Source organism: Anser anser (genome assembly GCF_964211835.1).
Source record: "Anser anser genome assembly, chromosome: 1".
Classification (NCBI taxonomy): Eukaryota; Metazoa; Chordata; class Aves; order Anseriformes; family Anatidae; genus Anser; species Anser anser.
In genome coordinates, this window is record NC_139720.1 from 51,310,833 (window position 1) to 51,325,374 (window position 14,542).

Genomic DNA, 14,542 nt, shown 5'->3' on the forward strand with positions numbered 1-14,542 from the left:
ATCTTACTCTATGTCTGTCAGTGCAGCTTGTGAGGCAGGCTGACCTAAAAATGAAAGATCTCTCCAAACTGCAGAAGCAGACAGACATTTCTGAACAGTTCCAAGCGCGGGAGCTGCTGCAGATATGGAAAAAGCACTGCCACATTCAAGTCCTGGCCTTTATTTATTCCTGACTTGGCACCCTACCTGAGTACACGCTCTGAGATTTGAACACAAAAAGATAGATGCAGGGCTAGGCAAGAGTAAAGTCCTGGGAGAGAAAAAAATAAAATAAAAAAAAATGTCCTACCTGTAGCTTCTTCTCCAGTGCACTTGCTGTGCTGCTGCATGCTCCCAAAAGTAAACGATGTATGAGCTTGTGTATGGAGTACTTGGTAGTGCAGTGGATATGCTGAACTGGATGTTTCGTTGCATGTGACAGATGGTTGTCATATTTTTTATGTACTGCTAAAAGAAAGCAATATGTTAGTAATAGGTAAACAAGATAGGGGCAGAAGGAGATTTCAGAGGCCAATAGCAGGTTAAAATTGGTAAGTCTGAGATATGAGCATTTTCTAGTGTGTTTAGCTTCTACTGTTTAGGGAATATTTTCAAAGCATTAATAATAAAATCCGTCAATATGTGTTGCTCATGTATGCAACACCTGAAAGTTTCTTTCCTCCAGAGCTTTGGAAAGGCCAAAAGAAAAACAAGAAAGGTTGATTTTGTCCCATTTCCAATGAACTCTGTTAAAGTATTTCCTTTGCTATGGACATCAGAAAGACTGAGGCAAAGAGGTTTTCATTAAACTTTCCCTAGAGGCTCCTTCTATCAGTAAGCTATTTTTTAAATGGAGTATTTGCACTGCCTCTGTTTGTCCCAATCTCTCAAGCTTCTGGTTCAAATATATAGAGCCCGCTTAAAATGCTGGCAGTCATGGATGTGTTGGAATTTTATGCAATCATTTTTGAGCATCAAAGCCTCAGAAGGTGATATGAGCATTTCTTATTACAGTCTGCTTTAACAAAAACCTAACTTTTCCAGTACTTATTCCATTTTGTCTTCTTTGGGTCCAATTATATATTTCCTTTTAAATGCTGGATCATTTAAGAAGTAGCTAATTAAATATAATTGCCTCTAATACATGGCACTGGGGAGTAACCAGCAGCAATATAACAATATATTCGATTATATTTTCTTCAAAGTAAGATGAAACAAAATAAATACTTACATACATGCATGCATACATAAAATGGTAGGGTTATATTACATAGGAAATAAATGAAGAATAATAGCTTTATATTCAATATTTATGTTCACATTGCTGGCTTTGTGTTTTATCTGTGTATGCTGTGCAGTCACAGCTATACCCCTTCTTGATAGAGAACTATGGCGTGCCCATATATTATACTATTTGCATCTGGAACTTCATGAGTTCTTCTTAAATGTTTTTAGGACATTTTTGTCAAAAACTACTTTATAAAATGTGGTATAGCATAAGCAGATGAAACCCACTTAACACTTGGAATAGTTGCTATTGATTTCTTAGGGTTTTATTTGAGATCTGTGAAGGAAGAAAACCCAAGCACAAATGTATTTATTTATTTATTTATTTATTTTTCAAGGTGCTAAATCTGAAGTGCTATTTTTTCAAGGTGTTCTTTCAAGGTGCTATTTTTTCTTCTTCCCTATGATAAAGATTTTCTCAAACAAAACAAAACAAAGCAAAACCACTTTTATTTCTTCAGAAAAAAAAAATCCCTGGGGAACTTACTGAAGTACAGCAAATGGCACTGTCTTGTTCACATTTTTCAGCAGTCCTTGGTCACTACAGCTTATCTTCTGTGGTCTACTTAGCTTGAGTAAACTGAAGTGTTGACTGTATTCCTTCCTTGATAGCTTCTTAGATTTCATTCCTTTCTTCTTTGCTTTGTGCTAGACGAATTATAAAAGATTAATTTTGACCTTTTTTTCTGCAATGCTTTTGGTTTTCCCCTGTGCTTATTTATTAGATTTTTGCAGTTGGAGTTTATTCTTCTTCCAGAGTAAGCCTCAAGAAGGTACAAATATTACGTAGAATCTGGTGGGGGGAAAAAAAAAAAAAAGAGACCTACTTCCCTCCCTTGTTTACTTGTGTTGTAAATAGAATTTATGGTAACCATCCTAATTCCACACAGAGAATGTAAGTAACATCACTTAAAGTTTTTGAAAAAGAAGAAACATGACTCTTTCATGTTATCTGTTCTTTGAACTTTAACAGGCAACTACTGGAAAAACATCTTAGAGAAAGAAGGGCATGGGTGCCTGGATAACAAAAGAATTTGCTACACCAGAATAAATGCTTTCAGGCAAGAACTGTAACATGAGAATCTACATGAGTTCTAACACGAGAATATACCATGACCTTTTTTTTTCTTCTTTTTTTTCTTACCTTTACATGTCTTTTTAGATTCCAGAACTGCCTTGTCACTCTTTACAGAATTTGTAAAGTCTATTCCTTTGTTTCAAGTACAGTTTTTAGACAGACCATTAGCTCTGCAACACAATCAGTTAGTACACAGTTAGTACTGTTAAGAGTTAAGTAGGACTAATGACATACAGCAAGAGTTTTCACACATAATTTTGCAATTGTGAGAGAGCAAGAATGAAAGGATGGTTTCCCCTCAGAATCACATCTGACTGTACAGCACATCAAGAATCAGGGAACATAAAAAAATAGTTCATGCTTGCAAAACTCTCTTATTTTGGTTGAAAATCTTCAGCATATTTTCAAACTGAGGTGTACCTTCTTAAACAGTGGGCTACCCTGCAGAGCAATACGACATCTAAGTCCAAAAAGATGTAGGCCTCTGATAAGTCATGTGCTTTATTTTCCAACCTCTTAGTTCAGCTATTCATGACATCTGAAATGTTAATAGACACATATTTAAGCCACTATATTTAAGCAGCTGAGTAGATAATTATTCATGTTTGCATTAAAAACTGTCTATAAGCTTTGCCTTCTTTCTCCAATATTTCCTGTTATCCTTTTTGCTCAACTTGAGTTTGTTAGTTTGAACTTTGCTGGTGCTGTATGAAGCAGAGAGAAGCTCAAACTTAAGAGGTTCTACTTTATAAGACTTTATAAACCTATAATAAAAGATATTTTTTAAGAAATATAGGGACCACTGTTCATTTTACAACTGTTTATTTGTCTAGGACTAAAAGGGATTAATAAACTGTCTCATCTGTGTTGTGAAGTTATGAAAAAAAAGTAATTAATAAACTTAACAGATTTTTTTTTTTGTAAGAAGGTATTTAGTACTTTGACACTACCAAAGCATCACTCCTGTATCTGGTCTTCCTTGCTCAGCAGTCAATTCAGTTCTCCTTCTCTCCGTCCTGTGTTCAAGACAATACTTTCCTTCTTACTATAATCTGTGTCAACCAATCATATAATAGTTTTGCCTATTTTACAATCAAATAGTCGCCTGTTGTGCCTCCGCCTCCACCCCCCTTCTGTTTACAAGGTTCTTCAGATTACTTTAGGTTACGTTGGGACAGACAGTCCTCTTCTGCCCATTACTGGAAGGCATGTGTTTGGGAGAACAGTATTATTCTTTGTAGGAAGTGAGGGCATGCATGCGTATGATGCAATGACTAAGCCACTTTAGCATCTTGCCAACACCAAAGAGCTGTGGTGCTATGTCCTTACCCTCTCACTTCCCTCTTCTGGATAGGCATTTCAGCAGTTTGCTTTGTGCTGGTGCTTTTCAACCCCCTCCCTGAACCACTCTAAGGACAAGCCTGATGGAAAGCTAACCCAGCAGGAAAATACATATATATACATATGTATAGCTTTCCAATACTTTAGAAACTTAATCATGTCAGCTAAGTTTCTGATTAATCTGACACCTGAATCACATCAGAAAAGGACCAGGGTGACTGAGGCTGCTGGAGGAATGGGATGGAAGGAGGAATTTCCTCCTTTTTGTTCTAGTAAACTTTTAGATTACATCAGCTCTAACATTTAACCTCACCTTAAAGCTGCCTTTCACTCTTTGTATGTCTCCTTGCCTCCTGTCAGAAAGTGTCAGTGGAGGAAAAGTGCAATCTCTGCTCACATTCAGAGAAGGTTTTATTGCTCCAGTGTGTGCCTCCCTGGAGAAGGCAGCCTGGAAGCCAAACACTGAGACAGAAATCACTTGGAGCTTTGAAGCTTCCCCTGTTATCAGAAGTCCAGATGCAACAATAGTCAAGGTAGTAACTCAAAAAAGGATTTCTAAGAGCCAGTTCTATAATCTCTTCGATCTAGTTAAAATGGGCCCAAACTTGGGCAGTTTTATAAAAATGGGAAAATATGCTTTCATATAATCAGTAGTGATTTTTTTTTTAAGACTTTCTTTTGGGTTTCTTCTTAAACACTATGCTAAGTGTCTGAGTAAATTTTGAAATGGACAATGCTTTACAAGATTCCAAGATTTTATTGTGTGTGCTACTGTATCTTAATTTTCAGCTTAATCAGAATAATTCTTAAGCAGAGTTACCTAATGCAGTAAAATAAATAATATATTGCTTAAATAGATCATGACAACTGATGTTTTGTTTTCTTTTGCTTTTTGATTGTTTGTTTGTTTTTACTTTTTAAGCTACCTCTTGGGGGGTCCCAGGATTTTATTTTCTTAAACATGGAACTGATGTAATGCAGCATTCAAGAAAACTTTTATAGTAGACAAAAAATTTGATTAGTCCTGTAAGATCCAGGAGCTAGGCTCTGTGTTCCTAAGTATTATCTACTGTTTTATGTGTTAGATGTAATGATTTTACATATAGATCATCCCCCTCTTTAAAAAAAAAAAAAAAAAAAACTATAAAATTGGAAAAGTAATTAGAAAAAAAAAGAAAACTATAAAAATTGGAAAAGTAATTAGAAAAAAAAATTGTAAAATTACTTCTCTTTCCACTGAAATTCATCACAGTTTAAAACTAGGATTTTATGTCAGAATATTAAGCCTTTTCTACCTTTTTCATCTTATTTCATCTTAATGACTCTTAACTGGTTTGTGGAAGTGTGATGAAGAAATGCAGGAAGGAATGATGCACATATTGGTGAGAAAGGGTAATTCAATGAATGGAGAAGACACCAAATTTAGCATATTTAATTAAACTGAAACTGAAGGAGGATAATAAAATGTTATTTTAGCTTTTGAATAGTAAACCAAACTGTGCAAAATATTTTTAACTTCAGATGTCAGCCAGAGAAAGACTGCAATCTGAATCGTTGTGCAAAGGAACAAAACAAAGCTGGAGAACTGTGAAGGAGTAAGCTATTCCTATCAGAAACCCCTCTATTGTGGTTGTGACATCAAGGAGTTTGTATGCAATCAATTTGTCCCTTAAGATTCAGAATGATCTTCAAGGTGGTAGTGAGAACTGAGATTGTGTGACAGCTGATGAAGACCTAGTGATCTAAATTGTAATTATTATCTCGGCAGAAGCCAACATAAGAAATCATTTCAACTCTGCCAACATTTTTGATCCTATAGCACTTGAAAAACAAACTACAGAATGAATGTACTGAAGGAAGGGAAGAGGCGAGATTGAAGGTGCTGCTGTATGCAACCATAAAACGATGCTGAAAAAATGTCTTGACAATGCCTTGGATGGTCTACTAAGTTAAATTTAATGTGTTCTACTATTTCTTCCCTAAGAAGAAAATGAGTTATTATTTACTGTTTTAGATCCTAAATATGAGTACTTGCAAGTCAGATCATAAGACAAGGGAGACTTGATATTTCAGTTTTCTGGGATTCTGGGTGAGAAAGAAAGCTGATATACACATGTATGGTAAATATATGTAATTGAATCGCAGGATTAAATCAGAAGCCACTAACTGCAAATGGGTCATTGCCTGTTTACCTTTTTACTGAAAAGAATTACTGCGATATCTTAGGGGGAAAATATACATACAGAAATTTATTATTGGAAGAGAGCTTATTCATAAGAGGTTGCCTTTACTAAAAGTGAAATCAAGCGTATGAACCAAAATATTTGCAACAAGTCTAAAGTACCTCTTGATTCTTAAGCTAAGTGAACCACATTTCCAGACCACAAAAGACAAAAAGCTATAGTGGCATGGAAATGATATACATGGTATATATGTACATATATATATCTATATATGGATTTGTATTGCCTAAATATTTTTGACCTTTTATTATTATTATTATTATTATTATTAATTATTAAGATTAAGATTAACCTTATTTTAGCAGCCAATGATGGAAAAAGAAAAAATATTAACTACTTAAACACTTAATACTGCCTATTGTCTGTAAGCAGCTGATATATTTGAAATGTATCTGCACTGAAGAGTGTTTGAACTGATGAGATTATTCTATTTTTTATTGTACTGGTCAAAAATAGTATAATAAATAATATATGATATTATATGCTGTTTCATTTACTTATGTAGAGTGACCCAGCCTTCTGAGGAGGGACATAGAATACAAGGTATTTTCATTCTAAGTGGCAATTCATACATAGATGAAGTTGAAGGACACTCGTGTGAGTGTTTCATCTTACATACAGCTTACATATAGCTCTGTATTCACCATGGGCAGAAATGTTTAAACTGCATGCAATTTTATTTTGTTGATATTTTATCTTTGTATATTTTAATAGTATTGCTCTGCCATCACTAGCTTCCATGTTTCACTTTACTACTTGCAAATGAAATTATCAATAACATATCAGAAACATCATAATTTTGTATGAAGATACCACGTGAAACTTCATTACATACAAATCCATATGATTTCATTGGATACTTTCCTTTGTTTACCATTATTAGAAGAAATAAATAGCAGGAACAAGAGCAGAATTCTTACTTGTATTTGAAATTGCCTGGCCACATAAATGTAACAAGGATGCATGTTCTCATATTAATTTTGAGTAAATATTGGTAGATGAACAGTTAAAGTTACATACCTAAAACATCTCTGCACATCTGAAATGAAAGAGGGAGTATAGAAGAAAAGATCTGTGAAAACCCAGTGCAACATGTGAGCAGAAATGATTAACACATGGCAGCATTCACAACAGTTTCATGATGATCTTGGTAGACAAAACTGCCAGGCTGTAAGGGTTGAACCATAAAGACCAAACAATTACATTTTTAAAAGGTGAAGGACATTTACTGAATGTGATGCATATATTCAAAATAAAAGTATTCTAACAGCAGACTTCCACATCAAGCTGGGGAAATATGTGGCCTCTGTGTGCCATAAAGTATTCTTCTAACTACATGCAGTTATATTCTGCTACTATTAATTACATTGTTAATGTTTTCCTAGAAATAACTGCAAAAAAAATTATATATATATATATATATCCTGTACTGATAAAGCATTAGGCAAACTGGAAACAGTAGGCACAGGAAAGATACAACAAAGTTCTCAAACACTTCTTAATCCATAATTCCATGCAGGTATTCGACTTTACTTCTGAACAATATCTGCAGGATGTCTTTTCAAATCCTGTATTTATACGAATACATAAATCAAAACTATTGATATTTAATAGCCTGAAACTCCCCAGCCTTAGCATTGTTTTAAAAAGGGGAATGCATCTTTTCTTGTGAATATCCCTCCTATCTATAGCAAGAGATTTGCACAACACATTCACTAACAGTAGCTCTTAAGATTTCTATAGACATTTCCTTTAGGTAGGTCACTTACATCCTCTGTGGTAAGAATTTTAAGTTTTCAATAATTTCAAATGGTATAACTGAATCTTGGGAATGCAGAGCTAATATGCAGTTCCCATTCCTAACCATAGATACAAACTCTGCAAGAAAATACACATTTGGTTCAATACCAACACTGCATGTCAAAATTCTTAGTTTTAAATCAAACCTGCTTATTTTTCCTTACTCAAGTAAGACACATACACGAGCTCATACAAAGAACAATGAAATATTTTGGAAGACTTTAAAAATACTTCATGTTTTATTGTGTAAATTAGATTTAGTTAGCTTCAATATAAAACACTACCATCAGCTGAAAAATTGTTTGGATGAAAAATAGAAAAACATAATTGCTGATCTTATGTGGTTAACTAAGCAGTTTACTCAGTGCTGTATTTGCTCTATGGAGAGAAGGACTAGCATTCTAGTCACTCCTGTCACTTTTATAATTACCCGAAGTATTCTTATTGAGAAAAATTCTCTTTAAGTTTCCTGTCCTGAAATCACTCTTTTCATGCTACCCTCTTGCATGAAAACTTCTTGTTCAGTAAGAGTTTGTTTACTAAAGCAGTAGGTTAACTCATGGATTTTATGAAGACCAGTCTTGCCTAAAAGCCAAATTGTGAGTTTTAACAACACATATGTTTATCGACTACGATATGTACTGTTTCAGTCCTGTTCGCAAGTATTTTAATGAAATGACTTTGTACCATGTGGAAAGAAAGCTAGCATGGTACTGTTTAACCAGTTAGCAGAGAAGACAAAAAAAAATATCTTCTTCCTCCAGATACTTGACTCAGTTGCTCCAAATGTCACTGCTGGAATATATGATGGATATCTAATGCTAAATAGGTGCTTTGGTTTGTATGCTGACATTACTTCATTACTTAAAGAATGTGTTTATAGAAATGATATATTGCATTACTTTGTCATATTTTGTCAAGTTGAATTGACTTACAATGTAAGCTATGTAACATGTGATGGCACATCATTTACCACAATTTGACATAATATAATTTAGCATGTCAGAAATGTAAAACAAAGAAAACATTGTCCATAATGAAATTCATGTTGCTCATTTAAGCAAATGTGAAAAGATTTTTTGCTATAAAATATAAGTATATTTCACATGATGGGTATTTCCCTACAAATATTCCTTATTTAACACAGTAGAACCGTTTAAGTAGAAGAAATCTTGGAGCTGATGAACATTTAGTCTCCCTGAGGGTAGGTCTAAGGAATCCTCTGAACATTTTCCTCAAAAGCTATCAGTAACCTAGGCTTTATAGCGATATTTTTACACAGTGTATGTGAATTTCACTTCTTAAGTCATTAACATAGATGTGTTGATGATCAAACGCAAGCAGAAAAAATAGTTTTACATGTAGGACTCATAGCTTTGTATCTGATCATTAAGTCAAGAGATTTATGTATATCATGAAATCCACGTCATCTAGAACTGACGGTGTTAGGCAAGTGCCACCTGCAGTATGACAAAGTAATTGACAGAAACTTCATTCGTTGATTAGGGTAACTAGGGGCTTAATTGTTTTGCTTACTCAAAGTAACCCCTTCTTATCAGCCTCAGGAACTCACTGTAGCTTAAAGCCCTGGGGATTACAGAGAAAGAAGCAGCTTCATCTGACTGAGAACAAAGGAAATACTGCAGGAAGAGAAAAAAAAAAAAAAAAGAAAAAAAAAGTTAATTTTTTCCATTTGCCATGCAGCAAAAATATTTATTTTTCAGGGTTTCCATAAAAATGGGAGTGAAAAAATGTTCCAAAAAAGCAGGAAAAATCATACATGTTATTTCAAGTGGTCTTTCACAAAATTATTTTGCTAAGCTACAGGTGTATGAAATGGTCCAAAATTGAGACTCATGCTGAGCCTTGAGATGCAACAATCTTCTAAGCTTACTACAATGCAAATCTTCATAATGGCCAATCAAACAGCAATATAGGAAAAAATACTAAATAATAACAATTAATGGCAAAGTTTTATTTTAAAGTTTTCTCATAAAAGCATATCCTTTATTTGAAATATAAAAATGAAACAAACAAACACACAAAAACAAAAACAAAAAAACTAACTTTATAAACATTTCATATAATAAATTGTTATAAAGTACTGGGTGGGAGTCTTGATACCTACTGCGTATATACCTCTGATATCTACTAGTGCTCAAATACCTTACTATTTTATGAGACGGTTTCTGTAAGAAGCAAAATATTCCAGAAATATTTTTTTTAATAAATATTCAGATATTTCCTAATTCTTGTATCATTTCTAGTAAGTAATTTCCAACACCTCTATTACTTGAAAAAGAAGATAGCTTAAAGCGTATTTTAGGTCTTTGTCATTCTACAGACTATCTTATTTGTTTGGGATGAGCTTAAGGCCCACTAGGCATGGTTAACAAGTATTCCTTGGGCTTTCTCTGAAAAGTTGCTTCTCGGTCAGTTGTCCATCAGTGTGTATTTGTGTCTGGTTTTGTTCCTCCCCAGGTACAGGACTTAATATTTCCCTTTGAGGAACTTCATGAGGTTCCTGTCTGCACATTCCTCCAACTTGTCAAGATCTCTCTGAATAGCAATGGACACATGCAATGTATCCTTGACACTCCCAGTATTATAAGATTTGCAAACTTGCTGAAGGTACAGTCTGTTCATCATTCAAGTCTTTTCCATATTCTTTGTCTTTGGATCTCCTGCTCCATTCAGTAATGGACTCACTATTACCCTCAACTTCCTTTTGCTGATGATACATGTAGAAGTCCTTCTGTCATTTCCCTCACAAGATTCACAAGTGCAGGTGGGTTTTGACTTTCCTAGTGTGGTGGTTTTACCCTGCTGGGCAGCTGAACTCTACCACAGATGCTCTCTCACTGCTCCTTCTCAAAGGGAAAGGGGAGAAAATACGATACAAAGGGCTCAAGTGTTGACATAAAGACAAGCAGATCACTCAACAGTTATGGTCATGGGCAAAACGGACTCAACATAGGGAGATTAATACGACTGATTACCTATCACTAGCAGACAGTACAAGCAGAACAGTGAGAAACTAAAAAGGAAACTAGGAATACGTTCCCCCTAATTCTACCTCCTCTTCCTGAGTGGCACGGGCGAACAGGCAATGGGGGCTGTGGTCAGTTCCTAACGCTTCATCTCCACTGCTCCTTTACAGTCACTCTCTGCCCCTGCTCCATGTGGGGTCCCTCCCATGGGATGCTGTCCTTCCCAAACTGATTCTGCGGGGGCTGCCCACAGGTAGAAGCTCTTCAAGAACTGTTCCCACATTGGTCTGTAACATGGGGTCCATCCATCATGAGCAAACTGCTCCAGCATGGGTCACCCACGGGCGGCTGCTCCCCCCAGACCCCCTGCTCCTGCGTGGGCTCCTCTCCATGGGCTGCAGCTCCGGCCCGGGGCCTGTTCCTGCGGGGGCTCTCCATGGGCCGCAGCCTCCTCCAGGCCACATCCACCTGCTCCACCAGGGGCTCCTCCACGGGCTGCAGCGTGGAGATCTGCTCCGTGTGGGACCCCTGGGCTGCAGGGGGACAGCCTGCTCCACCAGGGGCCTCTCCACAGGCCGCAGGGGAGCTTCTGCTCCAGCACCTGGAGCAGCCCCTGCTCTCCTTCTGCACTGACCTTGGGGTCTGCAGGGATGTTTCTCACTCCTCTTTCCCAGCTCCTGTTGTGCAGCAGTTTTTTCCCTTTCTTAAATATTATCTCCCGGAGGCCTAACCAATGTCTCTCACTGGCCAGCAGCGGGTCCCTTTTGGAGCTGGGTGGAGCTAGCTCTGATCTGACATGGGGCAGCTGCGGGGCTCTGCTCACAAAGGCCACCCCTGTAGCTCCCCTGCTACCAAAAAAACCTTGCCATGTAAACCCAATACACCTAGCACTATCTTTGCATGTTCCTCCTGGTGGCCTGACCCTGCTTTTACTTTTTGTATGTTTTCTATTCATGTTTGTGATTGTCAGAAGCTCCTTATTCATCTGTACAAGCCTTCTGTCTTTTCTTGCTTGCCATATTTGGCATATCAGAATAGATTTTATGAGTTTGGAGGAAATGATTTTGAGAATGAAACAGCTCTGATTCATATTCTGTGTTCACTGTTAGCAATTTTTTTTTCTCATATTTTCTTTTTCAAAAAAGTGGGGTTTTTTTTGCCTTTACTCAGAATATATTTTATAATACGCATTGAATAATAATATACAGTGGCATTATGTACAGAAAAAGACTACTCTAAAACACTGACTTCCTTGCAAGTAGTGAAAAATTATAATCAACTGACATCACATGGAGAGTGGTGACCTTCTCAGCTAAATAAAAAAGCTTTCTATAAAGGCTTTCATCATCAAGTTTAGGCTTGTCCTAAATAGGAATAGGAATGGCTAATTCTGGTAAATAGGAGAAGAAACGTGAGTGTCAGAAACAGCAGTATATAAGATCCCAACTCCTGGGTTCACACCCGTTTCTTTTTGTTTGTTTGTTTGTTTTTACTATCATTACTGAGCTTTTTGAGAAAATAGGAATTCATTATTAATAAGATGCATAAATTGATGTCATTTGCACATTTGTCCTATTTGCTTCAATACCAGGAATTTTGTTATTTTAAGCAATTCCTTTAAGAAATTTTAAGGGACAATAAATAAATCAGTAGGGCTATTATTTTTGGTGATGGTTAACTTTTTAAGATTATTTCAGGGCTTGCAAATGTTAACATGATTTGTGGACTCAGTTTTTCTTAATCAGATGCACGCTATGATACCAGAAAGATCTGGCCATGGCAATAAATCAAGACCTGATAGGGAAAAACAGCAAATAATAAAAATAGCAATGTTGCAGCCTAAAATATTTCTGCCAATATTGCACTGATGTTTTACATTTTTATGCCTCACCTAAGTTTATAGACAAGTCTGGTATGTAATGGTATTGTATATAAGGTCTCTATTCCTACTTAGCAGAATCACAATGTTAGTAGAGCTTGGGTTATATTTTGAAGTTATTTCTGCACATTCAATATCCTAAAACACAGCTACTTAATTAGAAAAGGCAAAAAAAGTTACATTATTTCTTTGTGATGCTAACAGATGCTCTGTCTGGCCTGTTCATTCATGGCTTACTGTATATATACTTTTTGGTTAAAATGATACAGCTGAGCAGCAAAGAAGGCTCCCTGTTCAGGTTTCTGTGACTGACTCTTTTTGAGGAGTAACTTTTCACACAGGGTAAACTTCTCCTTCTTTCTTCCTCAGCTAAAACAACATTTAGCTGAGAAGAACTTCTGGATTGTAATGTGGGACAGACAGCTCTGAAAAAGCCAGCAAGGAGAAAAATGCAAAATGGGTTTTGCAAGCTGGGAGATGCCTGAAAGGAGATGAGTAATTTTTCAGCTAGTAAATCACAGATAGAAGAAAGCCTTTTAGGGAAACTGCTGAGAGATAACATGGAAACTTTCCTCCCTGTAAATCAGAGAAAGTTGTAGGAATGGAAAAAAGAATCGAGGTGAGGATATCTCTCCTAAAAAAGATTTCTCCTAAAAAGATTTCTTTTACTAACCTAAGGCTGAAATTTAGTTTTATACTTCTTGTAAAATAAAAAGATTTTAAGGGCTATTGTGGTTAAATAGATGTTGATGGAGCAAGCTTGATTCTAGAATATATCTTCTGTGGACTATTTCGAACTCCAGATTATGTTATATTATCTAAAATAACAGCAGAGCTTTTCTTCATAATTAATTCATTTCACTTTTGTCTTTCTGATGAGACATTAGTATATCTTAATTTATTTTCTATTTTCTATTTTCTAATTTCTAATGTAATTTCCACTTTCTTAACTCTATTTTTAAATGTCACAGGAGTATGAATATTAGCTTCAAGAGTCTAATGGTTCAGAATGAGTTAAAATCCTACACTTGTTATCAGTTTAGTCTTGCTCTAAAAAATAAGGGTAAGATCAGGGACTAAAGCATGAGTGTTTTAAGATGATTTTGTGCTGTTGTAAACATCTGAAAAGGAAACATAAGGGAACATTAAAATGACAAGTATGTTCACATGCTTTTGCAAACATCAGTGTGTGGTGGTTTTACCCTGCTGGGCAGCTAAACTCCACAACAGCTACTGTCTCACTACTCCTCCTTGAAAGAAGTGGGGGAGAATAAAGTATGCTGGAAAGGAAAAGGCTCATGGATTGAGATAAGGACAATTTAATTAAAGGGAAAAGAAAGAGAAAAAAAAAATCACAGAAGCAAAGTTAAACAAACAAACAACAATTTTTCTCTACTTCCCGTCAATGAGCATTGTTTGGCCACATCCTGAGAAGCAGGGCCTCCATACGACTAGTGGTTGTTTGGGAGGACAGAAGTCTTCATAACAAAAGCCTCCCTTCTCCTTCCCCTCTCCATTTTTTTTTTTATTTTTTTTTTTCTTTTCTGAGTGTGGCACCATATTGTATGAGATATCCCTTTGGTTTGTTTTGATCAGCTGCCATGGTGATGGCCCTTCCCCACCTCTTGCTCCAAGGCCTTGATGTCTTTCTTGTAGTGATGGGCCCAGAAGCGAACACAGTACTACAGGTGCAGCCTCCCCAGAGCTGAGTACAGAGGAACAATCACCTCCCTGGTCCTGCAGGCTACACTGTTCCTGATTCAAGCCAGGATGCCATTGGTCTTCATGGCCACATTAGACATCCTTTCAAACCTGATGCTTTGCTTTTCTTATCATTGAAATGTGGGGAGAGGTATGCACCAGCTCCTTCTCCAGTCATGGATTAGGGTAGAATGAGGGGAACAGCCAGATACGAGACCTGTGAAATGCATCCATATCCTACAAA

The 14,542-nt window shown here is 36.2% G+C and overlaps 1 protein-coding gene and 1 long non-coding RNA gene across 14 annotated transcripts in view; one reads left to right on the top strand and one right to left on the bottom strand.

Annotated features, from left to right (window-relative positions):
- Positions 1–6,395, bottom strand: part of LOC310892401 — a 90,087-nt gene extending 83,692 nt beyond the window's left edge. Inside the window, exons 1-3 of one of the 3 annotated variants that reach the window (XR_014578085.1) lie at positions 2,411–6,393; positions 1,754–1,914; positions 290–444 (exon numbers count right to left, since the gene is read on the bottom strand). This is a non-coding gene — a long non-coding RNA (uncharacterized lncRNA). Of the gene's footprint in view, positions 1–289; positions 1,915–2,410 lie in introns of all 3 variants that reach the window. The other 2 variants (XR_014578086.1, XR_014578084.1) reach the window with 2 other exon arrangements.
- MGAT4C (MGAT4 family member C) overlaps positions 1–14,542 on the top strand; it is a 427,868-nt gene that overhangs the window by 3,926 nt on the left and 409,400 nt on the right. Inside the window, exon 2 of one of the 11 annotated variants that reach the window (XR_014578076.1) lies at positions 10,210–10,359. The exons of 9 other annotated variants lie outside the window; for them this stretch is intronic. The gene's annotated coding sequence lies outside the window, so the exon portion shown is untranslated. Of the gene's footprint in view, positions 1–6,433; positions 6,472–10,209; positions 10,360–14,542 lie in introns of all 11 variants that reach the window. One more of the 11 variants, XM_083820114.1, reaches the window with a different exon arrangement.